The 14,656-nt window shown below is 39.1% G+C and overlaps 1 protein-coding gene across 2 annotated transcripts in view; it reads right to left on the bottom strand.

Moving 5' to 3' along the window:
* LOC126484324 (uncharacterized) overlaps positions 1-14,656 on the bottom strand; it is a 506,434-nt gene that overhangs the window by 47,586 nt on the left and 444,192 nt on the right. The gene's annotated exons all lie outside the window — the stretch shown is intronic.

A 14,656-nucleotide genomic window follows, 5' to 3' on the forward strand; every position in this document is an offset into this window, starting at 1 on the left:
ATAGAAACCAATGATGTATTGTATATATTCATACTATTAGTATTATTATTTCAGCTTAAAAAAATATTGACATTTTCCACATCCACGAGGATCTCCTCAGCACGGATCTACGGAACGAAAAACTAATCTAATCTAAAGTGGTTCCTAAGATAGGGGGATTTACCTCCTGAGGGATAAAATGAAATTTTCGTAGGGGTAAAAAGCAAACAATTCCATTCTGTTGCAGCCACGAAATTAAATTATTTTCAAAATATCATTACTATTATCACAATTTTGTAAATACCATATATTGATTTTAGAAGTTATCAATAATTACTTTTTCTTAATAGCCTTATGCGATGGATGTTACAGGTTCCTCACATAGTCTACCCACTACACACATATGTTGTGCTTTGTCCCGTACGTTACTGATGATAAGAGTGAGACATATGCTCAATAGGCCAAGAAAACGTGTTCTCCAAGTTGTAGGTAGCACCTTCGGTAGTCCAGAAATTGCGTCATTTCCCTCTTCGAAACATATAAATGAATTAACACAGCAGTAACTACATAAGATCTACTATAGTGCTGTACACAGTATTATTATTATTATTTTTATTATTATTATTATTATTATTATTATTATTATTATTACTACTACTACTACTACTACTACTACTACCACCACCACCACCACCAGAAGTAAGCAGTCCAGCAATCTAGTGATTTACGAACAATAGGTATAACGTAAAAATTTTAATTTGGTTGATTTTCAATGAGGTTGCAGTGTGTTGGTCAAGCAAATGCTGCAATGGAGAGGAGTAATGTAGGGGAAGTTTGTTTTGTACGAAGTGTCTACCCTCTCAGTGGACAGTTAGCTTTCTTATTTGAGGAGTTGGGGGTAGCACTTGCGATGCTCCACGAATTCCCATACGAAGAAAAGTCCTTTCTACAGTATAGTAAGGTGCTGAATTTGATGATAATGTGGGGGCGTGGGGGTGGGAGGTGGGGTCCTAACTAATGTGTGATTGCAATATGGCGTGGTCTAAGAATGGTTGGGAATCACTGTCCTAGAGTAACTCTACTCAAAAGCCATTTTGCATCTGAGATGTGAAATATTAATTACAATGTACATTGGTGTGTAGAATACGAATCTACCTTTCAAAATTTTCTAGCAATTAAGATTTTTTAATTTTTTTGGGGTTTTTATTGTTTATTATGTATTTTCTGTATTTTCATGTTTGTCATTCTTTTGCTCAGATGTCTTTTTATTTTGGTTTTTTTTGTGCAGGAGTGCTCAAAGATCTACATATCATCAATAGACTGGAGGAGTGGCATTCAAAATTTCGCCTAGTATATAACTACTGTTTTGCGCGTGTGTGTGTGTGTGTGTGTGTGTGTGTGTGTGTGTGTGTGTGTGTGTGTGTGTGTGTGTGTGTGTGTGTGTGTGTGAGGGGAGACTAGGAGGAGAGAAAAACAGTAAATACCGGTAGCTGAGAACAGAGGAAAGGCCGGCAACAGGAAAGGCTCACAACTTTGTAGTGCTAGCAATGTAATAATATCAAGAGAGAGATCTTTCTGTTGTGAGGGCTCTCCATAGGAAGCTTCATACATACTCTAATTACGAGCTGACAAAGAAAATTAAATCCAAAGGGCATTTTTAATGAAGATGACGAAGTGTTAATTGTCATAATACGATTACGTTAATATTCCTATCTCATTTTGTTCTAATACTGTTGTAAGAGGTATGTGCTGCCTGCGATATGTAAGCTATAAGAGAATCTGAGACCAAGGAGCAGTGTTGACTGCAGTACGAACTGTGTAGCTGTAGCAGTAGCAGTAAGTTGTTGCTAGCGAGCAGTCGCCTGTCTGCTCTGGTCTGGTCTGGTGTATCATGTTGGCTGGGCCTGTCGCGGTGCAGCGATGCCGGAGCCTGAGTATTATTGTATAAGGTAAAAAAGCAGCCTCGCGCATATCTAGTAATGTTATGTAAACTCACATGTAAATCTTTTAAACATGTCCTAATAATAATCTTTGTCTAATTTCTAACAAGCATTCATTTCAGTTTAAAGAATTTAATTTTTTTTAATGCATGATCATTCAGATTGTTGCAAAAGAAAAATCATTTGGTTCCTTTCATAAATAACAAATGTATAGGCCAGCATTGCACAGAGCTGTGCCGGAAAAGAGCTATTGTAAGAGCAGATAGTTGCCGACTTTATCGAGGCGAGAATTTTTGCTTTTTATTCAGAATGATCTTACAGGGCCATGACGCAGCACTGCTGTCGTCCAAATTTTACCAGGTTACTGAATTTATTTTTTATTACGAGGTTTAGGAATTTTTCTGTTTCGAGCTTATATTAAATGAGAAAAGAATTTTTGTGGGTACATTAAATGGGAATCAATTTTGTTCAAAGGTTACACAAAAAACAGAATCTTATTATTATTATTATTATTATTAATAATAATTAAGTATTTTGGTGAGGATACACAAAATTAGAATCACATTCATTATTCATATTAATATTTTAACAATTTTTCTGTGGTGAGGTTACACTTGGCGACAACCGGCCAGGATCGTATTTCTTTGTGAATCTCTGAGAAGTAGTCATATATATCTGCTCCTATTTACTTAAATGTAGTTTGCATCTGGCGCAACGCATTTACTAATTTGTCACTCTTTCTTTCACAGATCATCGGCAACTTATTGCTCTTTGTTGTAATTGTGTTTGTTCCATTTTTTTGCTTCATCTTTGTTTCATTTTGTGGTTAATTTTGATTTGTAAAAAATGCCGCGAAAAACTGTTAACAGTACATCGCGATGTGCAATGAGTGAAACAGCCGACTCGAATAATTTGACCGATAATACTTGCGACACTCAGTGTCTTAATGATAGTCCTCCATTTACAGACAATCAGTGCGTACCTATCACTAGTAATGGTTTTAATGCTAATGATGAGCAAACAAATTCAATTGTGTCCTCAGTTAATTTAACGACAATTGATGACGCTGCACGTTCTGATACAATGAACGCTGCCAAGTTTGACACGCCTAATTTGCGAAATTTACGTAGTGAACAGATAATTGTTTCTAACGAAGGTGAACAATATTCACAAAACACGTCAGATTTATTTGATTCCGGTGTAGTGACCAATAGTGCACATCCGATTGGCAAACCTTTTTGTGAATCGGAGAATGACCAAATGGTTACACAAAACGTGACACATACAGATACATCATCACACAGCACAGAGAATACAGCAGCTAATTTTGGCGTGGATCGAGTTATAGCATTAATGCTACAAATTAATGAAAATGTCAAACAACAAACTAATGAAATTAATGAAAAACTAGATAACAATTCCAAACCGTTGAATGACAAACAAGACAGGTCGATCGAACAAATTAATGAGAACTTTAAACAGATTAATGAACAGATTGCAGCCGTTGCCGTGCAATGTCATGATACTAAAGAACGATTACGTGAGGAGATTAAGGTTTGTGGTAGGAATAGTAGTGAAGAAATTAGTTCTGTGGCTCAAGAATTAAATAATACACATGCAGCTACAACTAAATTACTTAGAGGCGAAATTAGTGCAGTCGCTAAACAATGCTCTGAAAACGCAACACAGTTACGCGACGAGTTTAAATTAATGTCAGCAGAACTTTCACACACACTGGACGCGAAAGTAGATACGAAATTTGAACAACAGAACAGCCAAATTGACGAACGTTTTAATCTCCACCTACAAAATAGTGAAACGCGTTACCGTAAATTTATACAGGTACAGAATAAAGTAAAGCAACAAGCCATGGAAACAATTACTGCACAGAGACAGGAAGATAAACGAAAATTGTTAACGAAAGCAAAAACATACGAAGACAACAATATTGCTACAGTATCAGACGAAATTAATGCTATCAAACAGTTGAACACCGAATTACATGATGAAATCTCTTATCTTAAAACAAAAATAGACACACACACACACACACACACACACACACACACACACACAGTAGACTTTCAGACAATGACCAACAGACTTGAACAATTAGAACTAATACAAGATCCCGATGCCATCAAAGCAGACGTTAAAAAATTGAACGAAACCACACGTAAAATACAAAAACAAATTAATGCTTGTGATAATAAAAACGATGATCAGGTAAAAGCACTGACTGAAAAATATGATGAATTGGCCAGTCGTGTTGATGTTATTGAAAGTAATAATGACACCAAATCAGACGATACGTCACCTGTTTCGTTTAATCAGACACCCGAATTTCAAAATTTACAGCAGACGATCAGTGAGATAGGTTCGTCCAATAATACATTACGTAGAAAATTGTCAACTTTACAGCAAGAAGTAACAGAAATGAAAAATGTTTCAGCCTTTAACACATCACAGCATACGCCACTTTGCAAACATTTGTCAGACTCACACAGCCAATATGATTTAGGTAATTTACAGAGAGTACGTGAGTTAGATTCCGAACAGTCACAGACAAATAGATTCTCATACAATCCTGAACCTGTTCAGACATACAGAGACGATAATTTTGATTACAAGCACTTTCTATCCGTGAGAAAATTTAAAGTATTTAAAAATGATAGAACACAGAGTCACGCTTTGGACTGGATACGACAATTTGCTTTTGAACGTTCACCAGGATTGCCTGTAACGCAGAAACTAAAATTTATTTGTAGCACGTAATTGACCTCCGGGGATTCATTACGCTTCGATGAATATGTGCCGTAGCGTGCACAGGGCCCCGAGCCGTAGTAGTGCTGTTTCATCTTTAGTTTTCTGCACTGCTGCCTTCTCTTCTACTATCCTTTATATCTATCAAAACAGCTCTTCAACTATCGATCTATCTAGGATTAAGGAGGAGTAAAGAAAACCTGATACGACAAGTCTTACCGAAAGTGACAATTTTCATTAGACACTCCCGAAATGACAAGAACTATCAGCGTAATTTTAATAAGTGACAAAATTTTTAATCATCAGTATCGTCATAATTATCAGCAACAGCATTTTGGTAACAATAGAGGTTTTTTTTCCCAACAACAGCAACAAAACCAACCGGTTAGCATACCTAACCAACAATGCAGTTTGCAAGGTCAACCAAGCCTTAATGTTTCGCCGCCTACACGTATAGCGTCGGCCACACCAAATAGCAACGCACCGCAACAAGGAAATAACTACGTACAGAAAACACATCATTTTAACTCTTATCGCAACGCGCCGTATAGCAATTACTATCATGACAGACGTACAAGTAATGAGCACAGTTTTCAGCGTAACAGTCGGTCTTACCAGCAACAAAATCACCCGCAACAACGAATTATCATGAATGAACTAGACAGTAGATATCATCCCGAACGTAATACGTCAGGAAGAAATAACAGAACAGTACAAATGGTCGAAATGCCACAGCATCCTCCCGCAAATAATAGCACGTCGGATAGAATTTGACTAGATACAGTACAGGTTGCATCTTCCAGCAACGCAAGCAATACTTCAGATACGCGGAATCTTGTTCACGAAAATGTTATTACCTTTGACGACATCCGAGACACTCTTTTGCAGGAAAAACCAGTTATTCGAAAAACCATTTCACACCCTGTCATTGAAGTAAAGATTGGATCATCCAAATTTTCAGCAGTAATCGATTCTGGATCACCTATGTCAGTTATAAATGAGGAAACTTTCAACGAATGTAACAAAGAGCATACCTATCCTACGTTACCATTAGGCAAAACTAAAGTAAAAGGAGCAGTATCTGGAAAGGAGTAGATGTAAAATTACAGACACATTTATCATTTTGCATTGCAGGCCATACATTTCACTCAAATTTTTGGATTGTTCCCTTATTGACAACAGACGTTATTTTAGGTACGAATTTTCTGGTACAACACGACGCAATTATTGACTTTCAAAACTCCTATTTAATGTTAAAGGATGAAAATGTAAAACTGGCTTTAGAATTTCAGCACTCTTTATCTGTAGAAGAACAAACAATTAATCGTACAGAGGTCATTTCCGCATCACGTAACATAGACTGTCATTCCACATTGTTCACAGATACGTACGTACACAACTATAATACTCCAGACGAAGCCGACTATGACGTTATACAAATGATTTGTGATAAAGTTAAACAGAGCAGTGCAAATACAGACTACGAACGCACGCAACTACGCAAAATTCTTTTACAGCAAGCTCCAGTTTTTGACAACGTCCCTGGTACTATGTCCGGTTTTATGTATGAATTTAAAGTTAAATAGCACGACACATTTAAAGCCAAACATTATCCCATTCCGTTTATTCACAGAGAACAAGTTAAGAAAGAATTGCAAGCTATGCTTGACCAAGGAATTATTGAACCGGCAGTTAGTCCGTACATAAACCCACTCCATATTGTTAAGAAAAAGGATGGTTCACTTCGTCTCGTACTTGATTCGCGTCACATCAACGACATTATTATTAATGAAACAGATCGCCCACAGACACTAGAAGAACTTCTACAGAAATTTCATGGTACTGCTATTTATTCCACGTTAGATTTGAAATCGGAATTTTGGCAAATTCAGCTCCATCCGAACTGCAGAAAGTACACAGCTTTTCTCTGTTTTGGAGACTGTTATCAGTTTTGTAAATTACCGTTCGGTTTAACTATTTCTTCAGCAGCATTTATTCGCGGTTTGAATAGTGTACTTCCGACAGAACTTAAAGACAGAATTACAACGTATGTAGACGACATTGTTATTGCAGAAGCTAACTGGTCTGAACACAATCTGATTCTTGAACAACTGTTACGAACTTTTCGTGCAGAAGGACTCACAGTTAATCTTAGCAAATCGCACTTTGGCAAAACTTCTATAAAATTTCTTGGACACGTAATTTCAGCAGAAGACATTGCGCCTGACCTGGAAAAACTTCAAGCATTACGTGACATTACTGTTTCTACGACGAAGAAACAACTACGCAGCCTTTTGGGTTTAATTAACTTTTTTCGTAAATTTATTCATTACTCTGCTTTAGACACCCCTAGATTATGTCAGTTGTTGGGTAAAAACACTATTTGGTCCTGGGATAGCCAAGCATAGTCTGACTTTGTTAATTTGACCACAGACCTTGAGTAACAGTTTTAGTGTGTTACATTTTCAATATGTCCTATGTCACTTGAATGATGAGTTCTAAGTAATACTGAATGATGCTTTATAATAATGCATAAATACTATGCCAATAATTTCTGTAAATAATATTTTTGTTATACTCTATAAATGCTATGCCAATAATTAACTCTCATTTTCAATGATAACTTCTGAATAATACTGAATAAGGTTTTATAAAACTATAAGAATACTTTGTAACTGGCCAATGAATGCCCTGTTTCTTATTTTAATTTTGTATTATGTCACCTACATCCTATTATATATGAATACCAGTAGCTTGATGCTACATTCATTAGCTCCTGTTTTGAATGATGACTTCTGATGGTTTGTAACTGGCCAATGAGTGCCAATGTTCACTGTAATCAGATGATTTATGAACATTATTCTGTAATACTTCATACATGGTACAGAAGTGTTCAGTAACTAGGCGATGAGTGCCAACGATTAGTCAAATCGGTTGATAGACTAGTGTAATTCTCAATTATGACTAGCATGAGACTTAATATCCTTCACCTTTTGACCTAATTACCAGAAATTACTGCAATATACGTTTTTCCTGTCTATCCTTACGATCATGGAGCACTATATTTGGTTTCTGCACTAATTCTACGTTGGTGAATGAGTGTGGTGTTGACACATCATGGTGTTCACCACCTTGAACAATGGAGATGTTACTATGGTTCCACTGTTTGGTGTACCTAATGTACTACCAAAATGATAACATGGAATATTAATACGACATTTCAGTGTCTTGGCTACACTGGTTAATACTTCAGGGAGGAGAACTTCAGATTCTCACACTTGGTGTTGTGCTTCTGTAGAAAGATATGGACTTTCAGTGCAGCTACGTGCAACCTAATGTGCTACAACCACGATGCAATCCTTCCCTTTCCTATCCTAGTTCTAGTAAAATGGCAACAAAAAATACTACAGTGCGTATACACTTTATGTCATTTGTTAATATGTTTTGTACTCATTGCGTATACATTTTGTCATTGCTTGATATGTTCTGTACTACAGTGTGTATGCCCTTTATGTCATTTGTTAATATGATTTGTACTCATTGCGTATAAATTTTGTGATTGCTTGATATGTTCTGTACTCAGTGCATGTGCACTATATTACATTTCATGTTATGCACTTATATATATGTATATACTCTGTGACTGTCAACTTAGTTAATTAAGTAGATTTTAGAAAAATTTGTTGCTCATGGCAAGTCCAATTGACTCACCATCGCTGCCAAATTTTTGCCCCCCCAGTGGAGGGTTATGTAAGAGGTATGTGGTGCCTGCGATATGTAAGCTATAAGAGAATCTGAGACCAAGGAGCAGTGTTGACTGCAGTACGAACTGTGTAGCTGTAGCAGTAGCAGTAAGTTGTTGCTAGCGAGCAGTCGCCTGTCTGCTCTGGTCTGGTCTGGTCTGGTGTATCATGTTGGCTGGGCCTGTCGCGGTGCAGCGACGCCGGAGCCTGAGTATTATTGTATAAGGTAAAAAAGCAGCCTCGCGCATATCTAGTAATGTTATGTAAACTCACATGTAAATCTTTTAAAAATGTCCTAATAATAATCTTTGTCTAATTTCTAACAAGCATTCATTTCAATTTAAAGAATTTAATTTTTTTTAATGTATGATCATTCAGATTGTTGCAAAAGAAAAATCATTTGGTTCCTTTCATAAATAACAAATGTATAGGCCAGCATTGCACAGAGCTGTGCCGGAAAAGAGCTATTGTAAGAGCAGATAGTTGCCGACTTTATCGAGGCGAGAATTTTTGCTTTTTATTCAGAATGATCTTACAGGGCCATGACGCAGCACTGCTGTCGTCCAAATTTTACCAGGTTACTGAATTTATTTTTTATTACGAGGTTTAGGAATTTTTCTGTTTCGAGCTTATATTAAATGAGAAAAGAATTTTTGTGGGTACATTAAATGGGAATCAATTTTGTTCAAAGGTTACACAAAAAACAGAATTATTATTATTATTATTATTATTATTATTATTATTATTTAAGTTTTTTTGGTGAGGTTACACAAAATTAGAATCACATTCATTATTCATTTTAATATTTTAACAATTTTTCTGTGGGGAGGTTACACTGTGTTTAATAGTAAAATACCCATCTATGAATTTTTTAGCATTTTACAAAGAATGAAGTCTCTTTAAAGGAAGGAGATAAAAATAAGCGCTATAGTATTCATCAACAACAACTATAACTACTACTACTACTACTACTCGCGTGTAGCTTGCAGGCTGTATCGTCGTGTTCCATGAAACCTTTTCGTTGCTGTCTTTTCTTCCAGAGCTGCGTTGGACATCTTCAGAGGTGCTGAGACTTGCTACCGGACGGGAAGGGCTTTTACACATGTGAATTTCTGCCCGCTTTTCACGGTACTGATATAGCAACGTTGAGCTCCTCTGAAGATTTCCACCGCAGCTCTGGACGAAAGTTTCATGGCCCGCGATCATACATCCCGGAAGATTCGCTGTATTCTCGCATGGTAACATAAACAACGCTGCTAACTTCTGCTTCAGCATTTCTGAAGAGCATTCTGGACACCGAAGTTACCAGCAGTGGATCGGAGCAGTCCAAGTTTACTGTCCCTCACGAATACGCGTCGTTTGTTTATCGGCGCAGAGCGTGGTGCGTGAGCCCTGAGCAGCCATCGGTCTGCTCAGCAGCCTTGGGGATCCCTTTCACCGACGCCATTTCGATGCGACCTACTAGCCAAGTGATCTTTCGCCAGATCCCGACGTACAATTACTCCTCGAGCCGAGCAGGGTTCTAACAACATAAACCGAGAAGAAATTTTACTTAAGCGAATTGTAAGCTTGAACGCTGCGTATACCTAGACCAGGGGTGTCCAACACAGGGGCCGCTTGCGGCCCACGAAGTGAACGTCTATCACATGACCGGTTACAAAAAATAAATAAATAAAAATAAAAAATCCGTTTACGTAAAATAATACTTTTTCAATCCGAAACTGTCGCCACACGATGATGGTTTTTCACTGACCCAACCGTAATTTTTCCTTCCTCGGCGGTTATTGTTAAGTATATTATGTATGGCCCCACAAATACCCGTGTCTTCGAAAGTGTTCCAAGTAAACTGAAGGGTTGGTCACCCCTACCCTAGCAACACTGGGATACGGAACGGAAAGGCGTGGGAGGGGTTGGGGATGGGGTGGGGTAGCGCTAAGCGAGGCGCTTGGCCCCTATATAATCTGCGGATGTACACTTCTTTTTCCATCACAAAATTCTAGAGTATTTCTAGCGACACTTGTTTGTAGTTCTGTTGCACCTCAGATTTACCGTTTGCGAGCGCGGCTACGAACACCTGTTGGTATGGCTGTTCAATGAACTCTCCGGCTGAGATTCAGACGTAAGTCTGTTAAAAGCCGTTTCTACAGGCCAATTTGAGGGCTTTTCCGCGAGATTTCCGTAATTTACACAGGTAATGCTAGTTCTAGGGTACGCTTTACTAAAAAAAAACCTAAAGATGTAACTTTCGAAGCACATTTTGTTTGACTTTAAATATTCCAACAATACGTAAGAGAAGGCATGAAAATACTGCAGTAACTCCATTAACACGGTTACTTGAGTCGTTCTGTAAGAAAACCAAATGTTTTCGATGACATCAAACTTGAATAAGCCGTTTTAATCTTTGTTTCCTGTTTCTCTAGCTCGTGGGGTATTGATGTGGCGTTTTGCTGATTATGTTTGTTGTAATCCAACAGGATTTAGTCACTAGCTCTTATTGTTTCTACAATATCAGTTTTTAATTTTCAGTGTGAACTAAACATCATTGGCATATGAAAAAAAAACATTTTTGTTAGTAAATAATTGCACGGATTTAAGCATAAGAAGGGTGTAACTGCACATTGATTGGTCAAATAGGTAGCATGTAATAACAGAAACAGATGTGCTTTTTGAGGGGTGCCATCGCCATCTTGAAAATAACAGTGATTCAATGTGTGTGAATCAGCGAAAACCAAAACGTTCTAGAATCGTAGTTTTGCTTTATTCACTGGCCAGTTTCGATCGTTATGGTCATAGTCAGGTAGATCTGTCTCCATCAATTTAATAAGAGAAGCAAATAAATTTATAGCCATGGCTGATGTCACAAAATATAATAAACACGATAAAATTGTAATAAATACTCAGGACCCGCGACGGAGGGCCCTCGGTAACACGACACTGCATCACGGACCTTGACTGTTTATTACAATTTTATTGTTTTTTTTACTGTATTGTGTGACGATAACAATCCTGGTTATAGATTTTATTTGCCTCTCTTATTACCTTTAAGGAGACAGATCAATCTAATTATCGTAACTATAGAAACCGGCCACTGAATAAAACAAAACTCTATCACAAAATGTTTTCGTTTCCAGACCTGCTTTGGATTTACTGATGAAATATGCTTACCATTAGGTATGAAAATAATGTACCTACCTTTAAAACTTTGAGAGGGTAGCTGCTAAGAGTTTCGTGTAGAGTAAGGTTTGTACGCTCCCTGGCACAGTTCTTGGGGCACAGTACATTCTCAAATGAACGAATCAGTTACATCCAATATGGCAGTATTATCATCATGGCCCCTCTTGGATAAATTTCTGCGCATACCTGTGTCTGGACATCCGAAGTTTTCTGCCTAACACTGGAAGGCTGCTTTTCAAATCACAAATATTTCGACACTTGTAGCTCACTGTACCTTGGTCTAACACCTTCTCCAGTGGCTAGATTCGAAACTGAAGCGCGATTCCAGAAAGTCTGCAAATCAGCCTTCTACCTTTGTCATTACCTCCTCACTGGATTCAGTACGGTTTTCCAGTCACAAATCAAGCGCGATGGCGCAGTGGTAAGACACTGGTCTTTCACTCAAGACAATGGCATTTTATATTTACGGTCTGCGGTCCAGGTTTAGTATCTGTGTGACGGTTACTCTGAAAGGGCACGGTCGATTTCCTTCCACATTATTCCCCAACCCGGATGTCCCCAATGACCTTCTCGCCAGTGGGACATAAGACCCTCGAGTTCGTTCCTTCGTTCCTTCCAGGAACATGGGAATTTGTGCAAGTGACAAGTTTTCACATATGGTGAATAATGTACCAACATCTTTTACTTTAAATCCCTCGGTTTGAGTTAAGTAGACAGTCTCTTAAATATGGAAAATGAATCCGCTCACGTCAGCATGGGATCAAAAAAAAAACGTACACAAGAGCTGTGCAGACTACCGTCTAGCAAAATAACGGGATAGATTTTATTCGTACGTAAGAATTAATGATCACTCAGTCTATTTAAGGTAATCAGTCAACAAATTCGTCACCGCCGGGAGAAAGTAAGTTAGTACCAGTGTAACTATCTCTGGCATTGATAATGGCCTCGATTTGGCGGGCGGGATATGCCACGAACTTCTTTAGGCATGCATATCTAGCTGAAGCCCCAGAGCCACCAAGCTGCGGGGTTGTGATTACTACGTTTCACCTGACGTACAAAGAGCCCCAGACATTTTCTACGGGATTTAGTTCATGTGGTTTAGCAGGGCAGTCGAGGTGCGAGAAGTTGTCTGAGCGTTCGTTAAACCAGGAACACATGCGTGCAACTCTATGAGAACGGCTGTCGTCATTTTGGAATATTAGATCCATAGCGTACTCATTGTTAAGATCTAGAACAAAGGGCAACGCTTGGCACCGAGGATGCTGAAACAACATCCTGGTTCATATTCACGGCAACTCATTCCGCCAATTATTCTGATCACACTACTCGCCTCCAGTCAGCTATTATCCAGGATCTGTTTAGTTTGGCACACTGAAGACGTGTAACTTTGCGTGTCGCTCTAAGCAAAGACATTTTGAGAGATACCGATGTCCATTGTACGTAGTTCCCTTCGCAATATTCGTTCTGAAACTGGTTGACGCTGACGTGGGTTCACTGGCTGGAGCAATTCCAGTTGGGTTTGAAACCAGCTAACATTGGCACGGTGTGACACGCTTCTCCTGTCCCTGCAGCTTAAGATATTTCTACGTCCACTGGTCTTATGATGTGTAACGTGCCTGTCAATGATACAGCACTCCTTGACACACGCTGGACACTCCATGTTGATCAACAAATCGAGCAGTTTCATTCACGGCATTGTCATGGACATGTCCAAAGACGATAGACCCGTTCTGGCATTTTATCTTGTCTCCGCGTCGACCAATTTTCCTGCACTGATTCCACACACACACACACACACACACACACACACACACACACACACACACACAAACGCACGCAATTCATTAGCCTGACATGTTCGGGGATGGAGGATCGCCGGCCGTTGTGGGCGAGCGGTTCTAGGCGCTTCAAAATGGTTCAAATGGCTCTGAGCGCTATGGGACTTAGCATCTATGGTCATCAGTCCCCTAGAACTTAGAACTACTTAAACCTAACTAACCTAAGGACATCACACAACACCCAGTCATCACGAGGCAGAGAAAACCCCTGACCCCGCCGGGAATCGAACCCGGGAACCCGGGCGTGGGAAGCGAGAACGCTACCACACGACCACGAGCTGCGGACTTAGGCGCTTCAGTTCGAAACCGCGCTGCTGCTACGGTCGCAGGTTCGAATTCTGCCTCGGGCATGGATGTGTGTGATGTCCTTAGGTTGGTTAGGTTTAAGTAGTTCTAAGATAGGGGGCTGATGACCTCAGATGTTAAGTCCCATAGTGCTTAGAGCCATTTGAACCAATTTGATGGAGGATCAAATGGTAGCAGTTACACACCACCTACAGCGCTCAAACGCGACCAGTGTACTGTTTTAAGAGAATGACTATTATTTTCTCCCGTGGCGTTACACTCTCCACAAGCCGTTGTGCTGTGCATGGATGATATTTCGCACTAATATTACTGATTTTCTGTCCTATTCCATTTGCATACTGAAGGAGGGAAAAAGGTCTTATGAATCCTTGGACGCCCCAAACTCGTGCTCTATTCTGATAACCTCATCGCGAGATATGCGATACTGGTGAAACAGTCTTCCTCGCATACAGGACCTCTAAAATCGGTCAACAAGGTTTCACGAGAACTATTTCGACCTTCTTCAAAGGATTCTCTAACACTGTCCTAGCAGCGCGTCTCTGCATTTGTTAGGTGTCTGTTGTCTCGCTTCGCACGATAAATCTCTAAACACTGAAATAATACTATATTCCACAGCATCACTGGCACACTGCAATGTCAAGCAGTGAATGTCCTCATCTAAGCGAGAGAATATGCGTATGAAGTTTTGCGTCCTTGAGCATAACTTTCTCATATGACAGGAACAAAAACCCGTCCGTCAAACACTGCAGCACCAATATGATAACAGAGTTGTTTAGCTTCTGATTTGTCGATTATTTTAAATGATAATGGCACGAGTGTGATGTGGGTCTACAGGTTGTGTGTGTTGTCAGGCACCCTCTGCAAAGTATCTGGAGGGAGGCTGTAGTGTTTCAGAGTGGGTCAATCATTACTA

The sequence above is a fragment of the Schistocerca serialis genome, chromosome 6 (genome assembly GCF_023864345.2).
Source record: "Schistocerca serialis cubense isolate TAMUIC-IGC-003099 chromosome 6, iqSchSeri2.2, whole genome shotgun sequence".
Lineage (NCBI taxonomy): Eukaryota > Metazoa > Arthropoda > Insecta > Orthoptera > Acrididae > Schistocerca > Schistocerca serialis.